This window comes from Schistocerca piceifrons, unplaced genomic scaffold (assembly GCF_021461385.2).
Source record: "Schistocerca piceifrons isolate TAMUIC-IGC-003096 unplaced genomic scaffold, iqSchPice1.1 HiC_scaffold_700, whole genome shotgun sequence".
Taxonomy (NCBI): domain Eukaryota; kingdom Metazoa; phylum Arthropoda; class Insecta; order Orthoptera; family Acrididae; genus Schistocerca; species Schistocerca piceifrons.
The window spans coordinates 60,404-75,225 of NW_025728949.1; the positions used below are offsets into that span (position 1 = coordinate 60,404).

The 14,822-nt window shown below is 52.9% G+C and overlaps 17 non-coding genes across 17 annotated transcripts; all 17 read left to right on the forward strand.

The window, feature by feature from the left end:
* Window positions 1–223: 223 nt before the first annotated feature.
* Trnae-cuc lies at window positions 224–295 on the forward strand. The gene has a single exon. It is a non-coding gene; the product is annotated as a tRNA-Glu (tRNA).
* A 374-nt stretch (window positions 296–669) lies between these two features.
* On the forward strand, window positions 670–741 carry Trnah-gug. Its single transcript has one exon. It is a non-coding gene; the product is annotated as a tRNA-His (tRNA).
* A 747-nt stretch (window positions 742–1,488) lies between these two features.
* On the forward strand, window positions 1,489–1,570 carry Trnal-uag. The gene has a single exon. It is a non-coding gene; the product is annotated as a tRNA-Leu (tRNA).
* Window positions 1,571–2,015: 445 nt separating this feature from the next.
* Trnae-cuc lies at window positions 2,016–2,087 on the forward strand. Its single transcript has one exon. It is a non-coding gene; the product is annotated as a tRNA-Glu (tRNA).
* A 374-nt stretch (window positions 2,088–2,461) lies between these two features.
* On the forward strand, window positions 2,462–2,533 carry Trnah-gug. Its single transcript has one exon. It is a non-coding gene; the product is annotated as a tRNA-His (tRNA).
* Window positions 2,534–3,280: 747 nt separating this feature from the next.
* On the forward strand, window positions 3,281–3,362 carry Trnal-uag. The gene has a single exon. It is a non-coding gene; the product is annotated as a tRNA-Leu (tRNA).
* Window positions 3,363–3,807: 445 nt separating this feature from the next.
* Window positions 3,808–3,879, forward strand: Trnae-cuc. Its single transcript has one exon. It is a non-coding gene; the product is annotated as a tRNA-Glu (tRNA).
* Window positions 3,880–4,253: 374 nt separating this feature from the next.
* Trnah-gug lies at window positions 4,254–4,325 on the forward strand. The gene has a single exon. It is a non-coding gene; the product is annotated as a tRNA-His (tRNA).
* Window positions 4,326–5,072: 747 nt separating this feature from the next.
* On the forward strand, window positions 5,073–5,154 carry Trnal-uag. Its single transcript has one exon. It is a non-coding gene; the product is annotated as a tRNA-Leu (tRNA).
* A 445-nt stretch (window positions 5,155–5,599) lies between these two features.
* On the forward strand, window positions 5,600–5,671 carry Trnae-cuc. Its single transcript has one exon. It is a non-coding gene; the product is annotated as a tRNA-Glu (tRNA).
* Window positions 5,672–6,045: 374 nt separating this feature from the next.
* Trnah-gug lies at window positions 6,046–6,117 on the forward strand. Its single transcript has one exon. It is a non-coding gene; the product is annotated as a tRNA-His (tRNA).
* Window positions 6,118–6,864: 747 nt separating this feature from the next.
* Trnal-uag lies at window positions 6,865–6,946 on the forward strand. Its single transcript has one exon. It is a non-coding gene; the product is annotated as a tRNA-Leu (tRNA).
* A 445-nt stretch (window positions 6,947–7,391) lies between these two features.
* Trnae-cuc lies at window positions 7,392–7,463 on the forward strand. The gene has a single exon. It is a non-coding gene; the product is annotated as a tRNA-Glu (tRNA).
* A 374-nt stretch (window positions 7,464–7,837) lies between these two features.
* Window positions 7,838–7,909, forward strand: Trnah-gug. The gene has a single exon. It is a non-coding gene; the product is annotated as a tRNA-His (tRNA).
* A 747-nt stretch (window positions 7,910–8,656) lies between these two features.
* Trnal-uag lies at window positions 8,657–8,738 on the forward strand. The gene has a single exon. It is a non-coding gene; the product is annotated as a tRNA-Leu (tRNA).
* A 445-nt stretch (window positions 8,739–9,183) lies between these two features.
* On the forward strand, window positions 9,184–9,255 carry Trnae-cuc. Its single transcript has one exon. It is a non-coding gene; the product is annotated as a tRNA-Glu (tRNA).
* A 374-nt stretch (window positions 9,256–9,629) lies between these two features.
* Trnah-gug lies at window positions 9,630–9,701 on the forward strand. Its single transcript has one exon. It is a non-coding gene; the product is annotated as a tRNA-His (tRNA).
* Window positions 9,702–14,822: the final 5,121 nt, after the last annotated feature.

Here is a 14,822-nt window from a genome sequence, read left to right on the forward strand (position 1 = left end):
CAACAAGGCGTGAGCGTCTGCTTGGTGAATTGTCGTAGAACAGTGCGTGGTGCAACGACAGGATTTGTAGGCACCTTTTGCTCTCATCATTGCTGGCGTCCGTCTCCACGAAATGCGTCCGGGGCACGCCGTTCTATAACGCGAGAGAGTGGATTTTTTACAGTTGTCGTCAGTTAACCGTGGGTGGCTCCTGCGTTCGCTGGAAAGAGCACTGCCGTCGTTATCCGGTGTGGTCTAGTGGCTAGGATACCTGGCTCTCACCCAGGAGGCCCGGGTTCGATTCCCGGTACCGGAATCGCGCGTTTTTGTTGCTCCTCTTATGCGACTTGTCTCGACTTTGCTCGACTGACGCTACGCTGACGCGTGCAGAAAGCTACGTTAAGTATGATTCACGGCAACACCTGACGGCGAGAGAGATGAAGCGTCTATCCACTTGTTATCCAGCCACATACCTGTAGTCAAGAGGCTTGGGGGACTGCAAGACATTGCCACGGAGGTGAATGCAGCTAACCACTGTAGTTAGTGTCCTGACAGCGCAGGCACGTTCATTTGCTCGTATACATGTGATGGAGACCGTGTCTCACACTGCTGTGGCGTACACCTTGGCCTAGGCTCTGCTGTGTATCGCCACTTGCATTACAGGCAGCTGCTTTCGCGGGCGCGTCCGTGGCCGTGATCGTCTAGTGGTTAGGACATTGCGTTGTGGCCGCAATAACCCAGGTTCGAATCCTGGTCACGGCAATTTTGAAAGTTTCGCCTTGCTGCCGTTGCAATGACGAGTACTCGAAATGACAGTACTCTCTTGATTTTTTCACTCGTGTTCCGCAGGCCGCAGTTTGCCCTACCACTTCATCCCCAACACGTAATGTCGCCTCCCAGAGCGCAGACGTCCGCTGCTCTCTGTAGTCGAAAAGGGCAGTTGTTTGAAGTGCGATGGATGAGCAGCCAGTCCCAGCAGAACAGGAAGCTGTGGCGTGCACTGTTTGTACAAATGCTAGGAACACTGGCGCACCAAGCAGCGCATGTAGCGTGGCCGAGCGCTTTAAGGCGCTGGTTTAAGGCACCAGACTCTCTGTAGGCGCGGTTTCGAATCCCGTAGCTGCCGGGGGCTTTGCTGTGATCGCGTTAAGCTGCCGCTTTTTCTTCAAGTGTAACCTCCTTGAGCTCACATATGTTTGATACATGGAGCATTGTGGCTCCGCCTGACAGTTACAGCTACGATACTTTAGTGGTTACGGAAAGCCCAGGTTCGAAACCTGGTCACGGTACGAAAACGTCTCTTGACGCTGTCTCCTTAACTGCGACAGCTACAGACAAGTGGCGTCGCTACCATACGGCGGGCACGGCTTTTTCTTGCTGTGGATGGCCTAAAGAGACGCTTCCAGTGGGAGAGCAGTGGAAATACATGGCACGGCGATTGCCAAGATACTTCCATTTCGAAGTGATCTTTGTAGTACAAAGGAAACGTTTTGCGGCTGCTGCTCCAACGGTAACGTGGCCGAGCGGTCTAAGGCGCTGGTTTTAGGCACCAGTCTCTTCGGAGGCGTGGGTTCGAATCCCACCGTTGCCACTTTTTACGTCTCATTTTTGTGCCGTTGCGGTGTGTTCTCGTGGGGTAGGACGCAGCTCTTGTGACGCGCGTGCTGTGTAGGTAGCGTGGCCGAGCGGTCTAAGGCGCTGGTTTCAGGCACCATTCTCTTCGGAGGCGTGGGTTCCAATCCCACAGCTGCCAAACGTGTAATGTTTCCTGTGTCGAAGGCAGGTGCACTCATTGCCCGCAAAGGAAACAGCACAACAAGGCGTGAGCGTCTGCTTGGTGAATTGTCGTAGAACAGTGCGTGGTGCAACGACAGGATTTGTAGGCACCTTTTGCTCTCATCATTGCTGGCGTCCGTCTCCACGAAATGCGTCCGGGGCACGCCGTTCTATAACGCGAGAGAGTGGATTTTTTACAGTTGTCGTCAGTTAACCGTGGGTGGCTCCTGCGTTCGCTGGAAAGAGCACTGCCGTCGTTATCCGGTGTGGTCTAGTGGCTAGGATACCTGGCTCTCACCCAGGAGGCCCGGGTTCGATTCCCGGTACCGGAATCGCGCGTTTTTGTTGCTCCTCTTATGCGACTTGTCTCGACTTTGCTCGACTGACGCTACGCTGACGCGTGCAGAAAGCTACGTTAAGTATGATTCACGGCAACACCTGACGGCGAGAGAGATGAAGCGTCTATCCACTTGTTATCCAGCCACATACCTGTAGTCAAGAGGCTTGGGGGACTGCAAGACATTGCCACGGAGGTGAATGCAGCTAACCACTGTAGTTAGTGTCCTGACAGCGCAGGCACGTTCATTTGCTCGTATACATGTGATGGAGACCGTGTCTCACACTGCTGTGGCGTACACCTTGGCCTAGGCTCTGCTGTGTATCGCCACTTGCATTACAGGCAGCTGCTTTCGCGGGCGCGTCCGTGGCCGTGATCGTCTAGTGGTTAGGACATTGCGTTGTGGCCGCAATAACCCAGGTTCGAATCCTGGTCACGGCAATTTTGAAAGTTTCGCCTTGCTGCCGTTGCAATGACGAGTACTCGAAATGACAGTACTCTCTTGATTTTTTCACTCGTGTTCCGCAGGCCGCAGTTTGCCCTACCACTTCATCCCCAACACGTAATGTCGCCTCCCAGAGCGCAGACGTCCGCTGCTCTCTGTAGTCGAAAAGGGCAGTTGTTTGAAGTGCGATGGATGAGCAGCCAGTCCCAGCAGAACAGGAAGCTGTGGCGTGCACTGTTTGTACAAATGCTAGGAACACTGGCGCACCAAGCAGCGCATGTAGCGTGGCCGAGCGCTTTAAGGCGCTGGTTTAAGGCACCAGACTCTCTGTAGGCGCGGTTTCGAATCCCGTAGCTGCCGGGGGCTTTGCTGTGATCGCGTTAAGCTGCCGCTTTTTCTTCAAGTGTAACCTCCTTGAGCTCACATATGTTTGATACATGGAGCATTGTGGCTCCGCCTGACAGTTACAGCTACGATACTTTAGTGGTTACGGAAAGCCCAGGTTCGAAACCTGGTCACGGTACGAAAACGTCTCTTGACGCTGTCTCCTTAACTGCGACAGCTACAGACAAGTGGCGTCGCTACCATACGGCGGGCACGGCTTTTTCTTGCTGTGGATGGCCTAAAGAGACGCTTCCAGTGGGAGAGCAGTGGAAATACATGGCACGGCGATTGCCAAGATACTTCCATTTCGAAGTGATCTTTGTAGTACAAAGGAAACGTTTTGCGGCTGCTGCTCCAACGGTAACGTGGCCGAGCGGTCTAAGGCGCTGGTTTTAGGCACCAGTCTCTTCGGAGGCGTGGGTTCGAATCCCACCGTTGCCACTTTTTACGTCTCATTTTTGTGCCGTTGCGGTGTGTTCTCGTGGGGTAGGACGCAGCTCTTGTGACGCGCGTGCTGTGTAGGTAGCGTGGCCGAGCGGTCTAAGGCGCTGGTTTCAGGCACCATTCTCTTCGGAGGCGTGGGTTCCAATCCCACAGCTGCCAAACGTGTAATGTTTCCTGTGTCGAAGGCAGGTGCACTCATTGCCCGCAAAGGAAACAGCACAACAAGGCGTGAGCGTCTGCTTGGTGAATTGTCGTAGAACAGTGCGTGGTGCAACGACAGGATTTGTAGGCACCTTTTGCTCTCATCATTGCTGGCGTCCGTCTCCACGAAATGCGTCCGGGGCACGCCGTTCTATAACGCGAGAGAGTGGATTTTTTACAGTTGTCGTCAGTTAACCGTGGGTGGCTCCTGCGTTCGCTGGAAAGAGCACTGCCGTCGTTATCCGGTGTGGTCTAGTGGCTAGGATACCTGGCTCTCACCCAGGAGGCCCGGGTTCGATTCCCGGTACCGGAATCGCGCGTTTTTGTTGCTCCTCTTATGCGACTTGTCTCGACTTTGCTCGACTGACGCTACGCTGACGCGTGCAGAAAGCTACGTTAAGTATGATTCACGGCAACACCTGACGGCGAGAGAGATGAAGCGTCTATCCACTTGTTATCCAGCCACATACCTGTAGTCAAGAGGCTTGGGGGACTGCAAGACATTGCCACGGAGGTGAATGCAGCTAACCACTGTAGTTAGTGTCCTGACAGCGCAGGCACGTTCATTTGCTCGTATACATGTGATGGAGACCGTGTCTCACACTGCTGTGGCGTACACCTTGGCCTAGGCTCTGCTGTGTATCGCCACTTGCATTACAGGCAGCTGCTTTCGCGGGCGCGTCCGTGGCCGTGATCGTCTAGTGGTTAGGACATTGCGTTGTGGCCGCAATAACCCAGGTTCGAATCCTGGTCACGGCAATTTTGAAAGTTTCGCCTTGCTGCCGTTGCAATGACGAGTACTCGAAATGACAGTACTCTGTTGATTTTTTCACTCGTGTTCCGCAGGCCGCAGTTTGCCCTACCACTTCATCCCCAACACGTAATGTCGCCTCCCAGAGCGCAGACGTCCGCTGCTCTCTGTAGTCGAAAAGGGCAGTTGTTTGAAGTGCGATGGATGAGCAGCCAGTCCCAGCAGAACAGGAAGCTGTGGCGTGCACTGTTTGTACAAATGCTAGGAACACTGGCGCACCAAGCAGCGCATGTAGCGTGGCCGAGCGCTTTAAGGCGCTGGTTTAAGGCACCAGACTCTCTGTAGGCGCGGTTTCGAATCCCGTAGCTGCCGGGGGCTTTGCTGTGATCGCGTTAAGCTGCCGCTTTTTCTTCAAGTGTAACCTCCTTGAGCTCACATATGTTTGATACATGGAGCATTGTGGCTCCGCCTGACAGTTACAGCTACGATACTTTAGTGGTTACGGAAAGCCCAGGTTCGAAACCTGGTCACGGTACGAAAACGTCTCTTGACGCTGTCTCCTTAACTGCGACAGCTACAGACAAGTGGCGTCGCTACCATACGGCGGGCACGGCTTTTTCTTGCTGTGGATGGCCTAAAGAGACGCTTCCAGTGGGAGAGCAGTGGAAATACATGGCACGGCGATTGCCAAGATACTTCCATTTCGAAGTGATCTTTGTAGTACAAAGGAAACGTTTTGCGGCTGCTGCTCCAACGGTAACGTGGCCGAGCGGTCTAAGGCGCTGGTTTTAGGCACCAGTCTCTTCGGAGGCGTGGGTTCGAATCCCACCGTTGCCACTTTTTACGTCTCATTTTTGTGCCGTTGCGGTGTGTTCTCGTGGGGTAGGACGCAGCTCTTGTGACGCGCGTGCTGTGTAGGTAGCGTGGCCGAGCGGTCTAAGGCGCTGGTTTCAGGCACCATTCTCTTCGGAGGCGTGGGTTCCAATCCCACAGCTGCCAAACGTGTAATGTTTCCTGTGTCGAAGGCAGGTGCACTCATTGCCCGCAAAGGAAACAGCACAACAAGGCGTGAGCGTCTGCTTGGTGAATTGTCGTAGAACAGTGCGTGGTGCAACGACAGGATTTGTAGGCACCTTTTGCTCTCATCATTGCTGGCGTCCGTCTCCACGAAATGCGTCCGGGGCACGCCGTTCTATAACGCGAGAGAGTGGATTTTTTACAGTTGTCGTCAGTTAACCGTGGGTGGCTCCTGCGTTCGCTGGAAAGAGCACTGCCGTCGTTATCCGGTGTGGTCTAGTGGCTAGGATACCTGGCTCTCACCCAGGAGGCCCGGGTTCGATTCCCGGTACCGGAATCGCGCGTTTTTGTTGCTCCTCTTATGCGACTTGTCTCGACTTTGCTCGACTGACGCTACGCTGACGCGTGCAGAAAGCTACGTTAAGTATGATTCACGGCAACACCTGACGGCGAGAGAGATGAAGCGTCTATCCACTTGTTATCCAGCCACATACCTGTAGTCAAGAGGCTTGGGGGACTGCAAGACATTGCCACGGAGGTGAATGCAGCTAACCACTGTAGTTAGTGTCCTGACAGCGCAGGCACGTTCATTTGCTCGTATACATGTGATGGAGACCGTGTCTCACACTGCTGTGGCGTACACCTTGGCCTAGGCTCTGCTGTGTATCGCCACTTGCATTACAGGCAGCTGCTTTCGCGGGCGCGTCCGTGGCCGTGATCGTCTAGTGGTTAGGACATTGCGTTGTGGCCGCAATAACCCAGGTTCGAATCCTGGTCACGGCAATTTTGAAAGTTTCGCCTTGCTGCCGTTGCAATGACGAGTACTCGAAATGACAGTACTCTCTTGATTTTTTCACTCGTGTTCCGCAGGCCGCAGTTTGCCCTACCACTTCATCCCCAACACGTAATGTCGCCTCCCAGAGCGCAGACGTCCGCTGCTCTCTGTAGTCGAAAAGGGCAGTTGTTTGAAGTGCGATGGATGAGCAGCCAGTCCCAGCAGAACAGGAAGCTGTGGCGTGCACTGTTTGTACAAATGCTAGGAACACTGGCGCACCAAGCAGCGCATGTAGCGTGGCCGAGCGCTTTAAGGCGCTGGTTTAAGGCACCAGACTCTCTGTAGGCGCGGTTTCGAATCCCGTAGCTGCCGGGGGCTTTGCTGTGATCGCGTTAAGCTGCCGCTTTTTCTTCAAGTGTAACCTCCTTGAGCTCACATATGTTTGATACATGGAGCATTGTGGCTCCGCCTGACAGTTACAGCTACGATACTTTAGTGGTTACGGAAAGCCCAGGTTCGAAACCTGGTCACGGTACGAAAACGTCTCTTGACGCTGTCTCCTTAACTGCGACAGCTACAGACAAGTGGCGTCGCTACCATACGGCGGGCACGGCTTTTTCTTGCTGTGGATGGCCTAAAGAGACGCTTCCAGTGGGAGAGCAGTGGAAATACATGGCACGGCGATTGCCAAGATACTTCCATTTCGAAGTGATCTTTGTAGTACAAAGGAAACGTTTTGCGGCTGCTGCTCCAACGGTAACGTGGCCGAGCGGTCTAAGGCGCTGGTTTTAGGCACCAGTCTCTTCGGAGGCGTGGGTTCGAATCCCACCGTTGCCACTTTTTACGTCTCATTTTTGTGCCGTTGCGGTGTGTTCTCGTGGGGTAGGACGCAGCTCTTGTGACGCGCGTGCTGTGTAGGTAGCGTGGCCGAGCGGTCTAAGGCGCTGGTTTCAGGCACCATTCTCTTCGGAGGCGTGGGTTCCAATCCCACAGCTGCCAAACGTGTAATGTTTCCTGTGTCGAAGGCAGGTGCACTCATTGCCCGCAAAGGAAACAGCACAACAAGGCGTGAGCGTCTGCTTGGTGAATTGTCGTAGAACAGTGCGTGGTGCAACGACAGGATTTGTAGGCACCTTTTGCTCTCATCATTGCTGGCGTCCGTCTCCACGAAATGCGTCCGGGGCACGCCGTTCTATAACGCGAGAGAGTGGATTTTTTACAGTTGTCGTCAGTTAACCGTGGGTGGCTCCTGCGTTCGCTGGAAAGAGCACTGCCGTCGTTATCCGGTGTGGTCTAGTGGCTAGGATACCTGGCTCTCACCCAGGAGGCCCGGGTTCGATTCCCGGTACCGGAATCGCGCGTTTTTGTTGCTCCTCTTATGCGACTTGTCTCGACTTTGCTCGACTGACGCTACGCTGACGCGTGCAGAAAGCTACGTTAAGTATGATTCACGGCAACACCTGACGGCGAGAGAGATGAAGCGTCTATCCACTTGTTATCCAGCCACATACCTGTAGTCAAGAGGCTTGGGGGACTGCAAGACATTGCCACGGAGGTGAATGCAGCTAACCACTGTAGTTAGTGTCCTGACAGCGCAGGCACGTTCATTTGCTCGTATACATGTGATGGAGACCGTGTCTCACACTGCTGTGGCGTACACCTTGGCCTAGGCTCTGCTGTGTATCGCCACTTGCATTACAGGCAGCTGCTTTCGCGGGCGCGTCCGTGGCCGTGATCGTCTAGTGGTTAGGACATTGCGTTGTGGCCGCAATAACCCAGGTTCGAATCCTGGTCACGGCAATTTTGAAAGTTTCGCCTTGCTGCCGTTGCAATGACGAGTACTCGAAATGACAGTACTCTCTTGATTTTTTCACTCGTGTTCCGCAGGCCGCAGTTTGCCCTACCACTTCATCCCCAACACGTAATGTCGCCTCCCAGAGCGCAGACGTCCGCTGCTCTCTGTAGTCGAAAAGGGCAGTTGTTTGAAGTGCGATGGATGAGCAGCCAGTCCCAGCAGAACAGGAAGCTGTGGCGTGCACTGTTTGTACAAATGCTAGGAACACTGGCGCACCAAGCAGCGCATGTAGCGTGGCCGAGCGCTTTAAGGCGCTGGTTTAAGGCACCAGACTCTCTGTAGGCGCGGTTTCGAATCCCGTAGCTGCCGGGGGCTTTGCTGTGATCGCGTTAAGCTGCCGCTTTTTCTTCAAGTGTAACCTCCTTGAGCTCACATATGTTTGATACATGGAGCATTGTGGCTCCGCCTGACAGTTACAGCTACGATACTTTAGTGGTTACGGAAAGCCCAGGTTCGAAACCTGGTCACGGTACGAAAACGTCTCTTGACGCTGTCTCCTTAACTGCGACAGCTACAGACAAGTGGCGTCGCTACCATACGGCGGGCACGGCTTTTTCTTGCTGTGGATGGCCTAAAGAGACGCTTCCAGTGGGAGAGCAGTGGAAATACATGGCACGGCGATTGCCAAGATACTTCCATTTCGAAGTGATCTTTGTAGTACAAAGGAAACGTTTTGCGGCTGCTGCTCCAACGGTAACGTGGCCGAGCGGTCTAAGGCGCTGGTTTTAGGCACCAGTCTCTTCGGAGGCGTGGGTTCGAATCCCACCGTTGCCACTTTTTACGTCTCATTTTTGTGCCGTTGCGGTGTGTTCTCGTGGGGTAGGACGCAGCTCTTGTGACGCGCGTGCTGTGTAGGTAGCGTGGCCGAGCGGTCTAAGGCGCTGGTTTCAGGCACCATTCTCTTCGGAGGCGTGGGTTCCAATCCCACAGCTGCCAAACGTGTAATGTTTCCTGTGTCGAAGGCAGGTGCACTCATTGCCCGCAAAGGAAACAGCACAACAAGGCGTGAGCGTCTGCTTGGTGAATTGTCGTAGAACAGTGCGTGGTGCAACGACAGGATTTGTAGGCACCTTTTGCTCTCATCATTGCTGGCGTCCGTCTCCACGAAATGCGTCCGGGGCACGCCGTTCTATAACGCGAGAGAGTGGATTTTTTACAGTTGTCGTCAGTTAACCGTGGGTGGCTCCTGCGTTCGCTGGAAAGAGCACTGCCGTCGTTATCCGGTGTGGTCTAGTGGCTAGGATACCTGGCTCTCACCCAGGAGGCCCGGGTTCGATTCCCGGTACCGGAATCGCGCGTTTTTGTTGCTCCTCTTATGCGACTTGTCTCGACTTTGCTCGACTGACGCTACGCTGACGCGTGCAGAAAGCTACGTTAAGTATGATTCACGGCAACACCTGACGGCGAGAGAGATGAAGCGTCTATCCACTTGTTATCCAGCCACATACCTGTAGTCAAGAGGCTTGGGGGACTGCAAGACATTGCCACGGAGGTGAATGCAGCTAACCACTGTAGTTAGTGTCCTGACAGCGCAGACACGTTCATTTGCTCGTATACATGTGATGGAGACCGTGTCTCACACTGCTGTGGCGTACACCTTGGCCTAGGCTCTGCTGTGTATCGCCACTTGCATTACAGGCAGCTGCTTTCGCGGGCGCGTCCGTGGCCGTGATCGTCTAGTGGTTAGGACATTGCGTTGTGGCCGCAATAACCCAGGTTCGAATCCTGGTCACGGCAATTTTGAAAGTTTCGCCTTGCTGCCGTTGCAATGACGAGTACTCGAAATGACAGTACTCTCTTGATTTTTTCACTCGTGTTCCGCAGGCCGCAGTTTGCCCTACCACTTCATCCCCAACACGTAATGTCGCCTCCCAGAGCGCAGACGTCCGCTGCTCTCTGTAGTCGAAAAGGGCAGTTGTTTGAAGTGCGATGGATGAGCAGCCAGTCCCAGCAGAACAGGAAGCTGTGGCGTGCACTGTTTGTACAAATGCTAGGAACACTGGCGCACCAAGCAGCGCATGTAGCGTGGCCGAGCGCTTTAAGGCGCTGGTTTAAGGCACCAGACTCTCTGTAGGCGCGGTTTCGAATCCCGTAGCTGCCGGGGGCTTTGCTGTGATCGCGTTAAGCTGCCGCTTTTTCTTCAAGTGTAACCTCCTTGAGCTCACATATGTTTGATACATGGAGCATTGTGGCTCCGCCTGACAGTTACAGCTACGATACTTTAGTGGTTACGGAAAGCCCAGGTTCGAAACCTGGTCACGGTACGAAAACGTCTCTTGACGCTGTCTCCTTAACTGCGACAGCTACAGACAAGTGGCGTCGCTACCATACGGCGGGCACGGCTTTTTCTTGCTGTGGATGGCCTAAAGAGACGCTTCCAGTGGGAGAGCAGTGGAAATACATGGCACGGCGATTGCCAAGATACTTCCATTTCGAAGTGATCTTTGTAGTACAAAGGAAACGTTTTGCGGCTGCTGCTCCAACGGTAACGTGGCCGAGCGGTCTAAGGCGCTGGTTTTAGGCACCAGTCTCTTCGGAGTCGTGGGCCCGAACACATCGCGCGCTCGCTCCGGCGTGTCGGGCGGTGTTTACGTGTGCTTCGCGGTCGGCGGCGGTTCATCGCGGTGACTGTTTCTTCGCTGCACTAGTCAGCTGAACTGTAAGTTAACATGGATTCCGAAGACCGAGAAAATAATATCCAATGCGAGTTTGATAGAAACGTAACCCGACCGTCTGCTTTTGAAATTCATTCGTGGATGAAAAATGACTTGAAAATTCCTGAAAGTGATGTGTTAGGCTTGCAATTAGACGCGTTCCTGAACTCTTTGTTTGTAAAATTGAAATGTCCGAAATTGTGCGACGCCCTTGTCAGTGAAAACGGTGGCGTACGTAAATTCAAACACTCTGATGGGACAATTAGCAATGTGACTCTGTCGAACGCTGGATTTGGTATTCGAAATGTTCGGGTATTCAATCTGCCGTTTGAGACTAGGAATGAGACAATAGCTCGTAGCCTTATGCCTTATGGCACAGTTTTGTCGATTACGAAGGAAAAGTGGTCGTCCGCTTACATATATCAGGTTGAGAACGGTATCCGTAGTGTCAAGATGATTGTGAGGAAGCACGTTCCCTCGTTTTTGGTTATGGCCGGCCACCGGGCTTTTATTTCGTATAGTGGTCAGCCGCAAACGTGTTCCTATTGCAATGCCACCGACCATTTTCGGCAAAATTGTCCTCGGCGTAGGCGCCCTGTGCAGCTACCGCCCCGTGGGCAAGATGACGACGCGTCGTACGCGGCCGTGTTGTTAGGTGTTCCCCGTTCACCGGCACGTTCCGCAGAAACGGCAACGCCTTTAGTTGATGCGGTCGCGATGGATGTCGATGCCACTGCAACCGGACTTGATTCTGTTCAAAACATGTCCGTTTCTTCTGCGTCAGTTCCCGTAGCTACTGTATTGCTTCCGCCTCCGGCTGGGCCAGTAGTTCCGGAGCGGACCGGATCAGAACCCGTTCAGGTGGTTACCCCCCCTGTTGCTGTTGTGGATTCGTCACCATCTACTTCCGTGCTTCAGGGTGTTCCGGACGCGGCTCCTGCCTCACAGGAACCAAAGCCAAGGCGTGAAAGTGTTTCGGAGAGGCGTGGCAATACTGACCGCTTCCGCAGTGCCAGTAGTTCGCGGATTTTAGACACAAGGTCTTTTTCTCGCGGAGAACGCAGCCCGTCTCCGGAATGGAAGCAAGTTCCCCGTCCGAAGTCAAAACAAAAACAAAAATCTGTGCAAAAGCCGGCGCACAAGCCCTTGCCCCGCCCCGTAGTCGAATCACGGCCGTCGGTTGCGACGGGGCGTCGTCCACAGCGTCCTGTGGCGAGCAGTCAGCCGGCGCCTACGACAAGTGTGTCGGCAGACAGGCGGGAACAGGTTGTCCAGCAGTTAAAGGAAATGTTGCACCACTCTGATGTACATCTAGCAATGGACACTACGACGTCTCAGGCAACGAACCCGGCACAACTTTCGGTTAAGCGTAAGGCAGAAGACACCCCCCAGCGTCGCACGCGTCCCCCTTCACAGGATTCCGCGTCCGCACCTCCCACACAAGAACCGCCTACTTCAGCTGCACCGTTTGAACGTTGTGACTGGGCAGACGATATGGAGGAGGAGGGTGGGTCCACTCCTGCCGTCTAATTTGTTTTCTTTGTTTTTCCCTGTTGTTTATGGTAGCAAGCCCTCCATCAGTTGTGGCTACTATTAATCTTAATAAGTTGGAGTCGCCTGTGAAGTTTGCAAGTTTTGTGGGTTTTATAAATTACATTGCTGCTGATGTAGTGTTTTTGCAGGAGGTTGTGATAGATATACTTCACTCCATTCCGGGCTATCAAGTGCTCTTGAACTTTGATATCGAGTGTAATTGTGGTACTGCCATTTTAATTCGTGTTGGTCATGATTATAGTAATGTCGCTACAATTCCTAACGGTCGTGGTGTAGCCTGCACGACCAACAACGTACGCTATATTAACGTGTACGCCCCTTCTGGTGCCGACGGGCAGCCACGTCGCCGTGTATTTTATAGCAGTGACATTTGTCACCTTTTACAGGGCCCCCACCTGCCTGTAGTCATGGGCGGCGATTTTAATTGCGTGCTGGACGATAGAGATCAGGAGCCACGGCCTTATAAGTGCCTAGAATTACAGACGCTCGTTGCTGAGATGAATTTAATTGACTCGTGGTGTTATTTACACCCGCGGGACGTGGGCTTTACTTTCTTTTATCCCACGGGAAGGAGTCGGCTCGATAGGATTTATGTTTCTCGTGATAAACAGCACTGTCTTACGGACTCCTCTGTTCACCCCGTGATTTTTTCCGATCATTGTGCGTATGTCTGCCGCTTTCATTCTCTATTGGCGGGTAAACCCCGCGCCAGTCGATTATGGAAGTTTAATGTGCGACATCTCTCACACCCACATTTTGCGCCGGTTATCGTGCGTGTGTGGCAGAGGGTGCTAAAATATCGCGGTCTCTATGCCTCCACTTTGTCTTGGTGGGTAGAATTTGTTAAGCCGGCATTACGCAAGGCCACCCTGGAGTTCGGTCAGGATGTTGCTCACTGGGAGCGTTCTACATTGCATTTTTACGAGAGCTGTTTAAATGATGCCATCCACCTGCACACAACTAATCCCGCTCTTCGGATGGCGACAATTCGGCGTATCAAACTCCGTCTTCTGGATTTGAAAAGGGAATCGTTACGCGGATCTGTCGTACGGAGCCGAGCCCCCGGGGCGCTTGCTGATGAAGCGCCTTCCGTGTTTCATCAGCTGCGCGAACGCCGGCGCGCGAAGCGACGTTACGTCACAGAGCTGGAATCAGCTGACGGTGCGCGGCTTAATAGCCAGGCGGCAATTCTTGCCGAGGCCCACCGTCACTTCATCGAACTTTTCAGTGAGAAATACACTGATACTGCCGCGATTTCAGAGCTTCTCCACGACGTTCCGTACGTCTTATCCGTAGCGGATCGCCGTCGCCTCACAGAAAACTTTACTGTGGGCGAAGTGAGTGATGTCTTAAAACTGTGTTCCCAGAATAAATCACCGGGCGCTGATGGGTTGCCACCGGAATTTTATTTGCATTTTTGGCACTTGTTTGGCTCGGCCCTGACTGATGTTTTTAATGAAATTTTAAATGGTGTGGATGTTCCTGCGTCCTTCCTGGAAGGGATTGTGGTCTTGGCTCCTAAGGTTCCAGTCGCCAGGAAACTGTGCAATCTTAGACCCATCACCCTTCTTAATGGTGACTACAAACTCTTCACCAAATGTGTCTCCTCACGCTTGAAGCTGGTCATGAAAAAACTGATTAGTCCCTTTCAATACTGTGCAGTGCCTCAACGCACTCTCTATGGTGCTGTGTCCACATACCGAGATGCCATTGCCTATGCTTCGACGAATAGGATTCCTTTTGGCATTTTATCCATCGATTTTGCAATGGCTTTTGACAGAGTTAGCCACCTATATCTCCGGCGAGTGCTCCAGAAGTTTGGTTTCGGTGTAAAGTATATAACTATGATTTTTAACCTTTTCAAAAATTCCACCTCACGGATTAGTATCAATGGATTTTTGTCGGAACCTGTTCCGCTCTGCTGTTCAGTCAAACAAGGGTGCCCTCTGTCAATGGCGCTTTACGCAATCTCCTTAGATCCTTTGTTGCGTAAGTTGCACAGTGTTTGTAGGGGAATCCGTATTGGGGATGAGAAGCACGTTTGTCGCGCTTATGCTGACGACCTTGGTCTCTTGGTGTCCTCGGCTACCGATTTTGATACAATACGCGCTGTTCTTACACAGTATGAACGTGCATCCGGTGCGAGCATCAATACCCGTAAGACGGTTTTTCTGCCTATTTATGCGGCGACACGTGGCTTCAAACGCCCATGGTTTACAGTGAAGCAGGAACACAAAATTTTGGGTGTTCGCTTTCAAGCCAATCTGTTACAGACTGCGTCCTACAACTGGCGTATTGTCTTAAATGGCATACGAGCTATGGCTAGCCTGTCCGCTACTCGCACCCTCGCATTAACACAGCGGGTGATTTTAATAAATGTTTTCTTGCTCAGCAAAGCCTGGTACCTCGCACAGTTATTTCAGGTACCCAAGAATCTGGGCAGAGCCATAACACAGGCAGTCTATTGGCTATTGTGGCGGGGCCATATTTTCAAGGTGTCTTACGAAACGTGTACTTTACCGCGCGAACAGGGTGGGCTCGGGCTCATTCATTTTGCTATGAAAGCCGCAGCGTTGCTCCTTCATCGGACGAGCGTCACTATTGAACGGGATCCGTCGAGCCCCACAGCTGTTCTGTTCGCTATTCATCG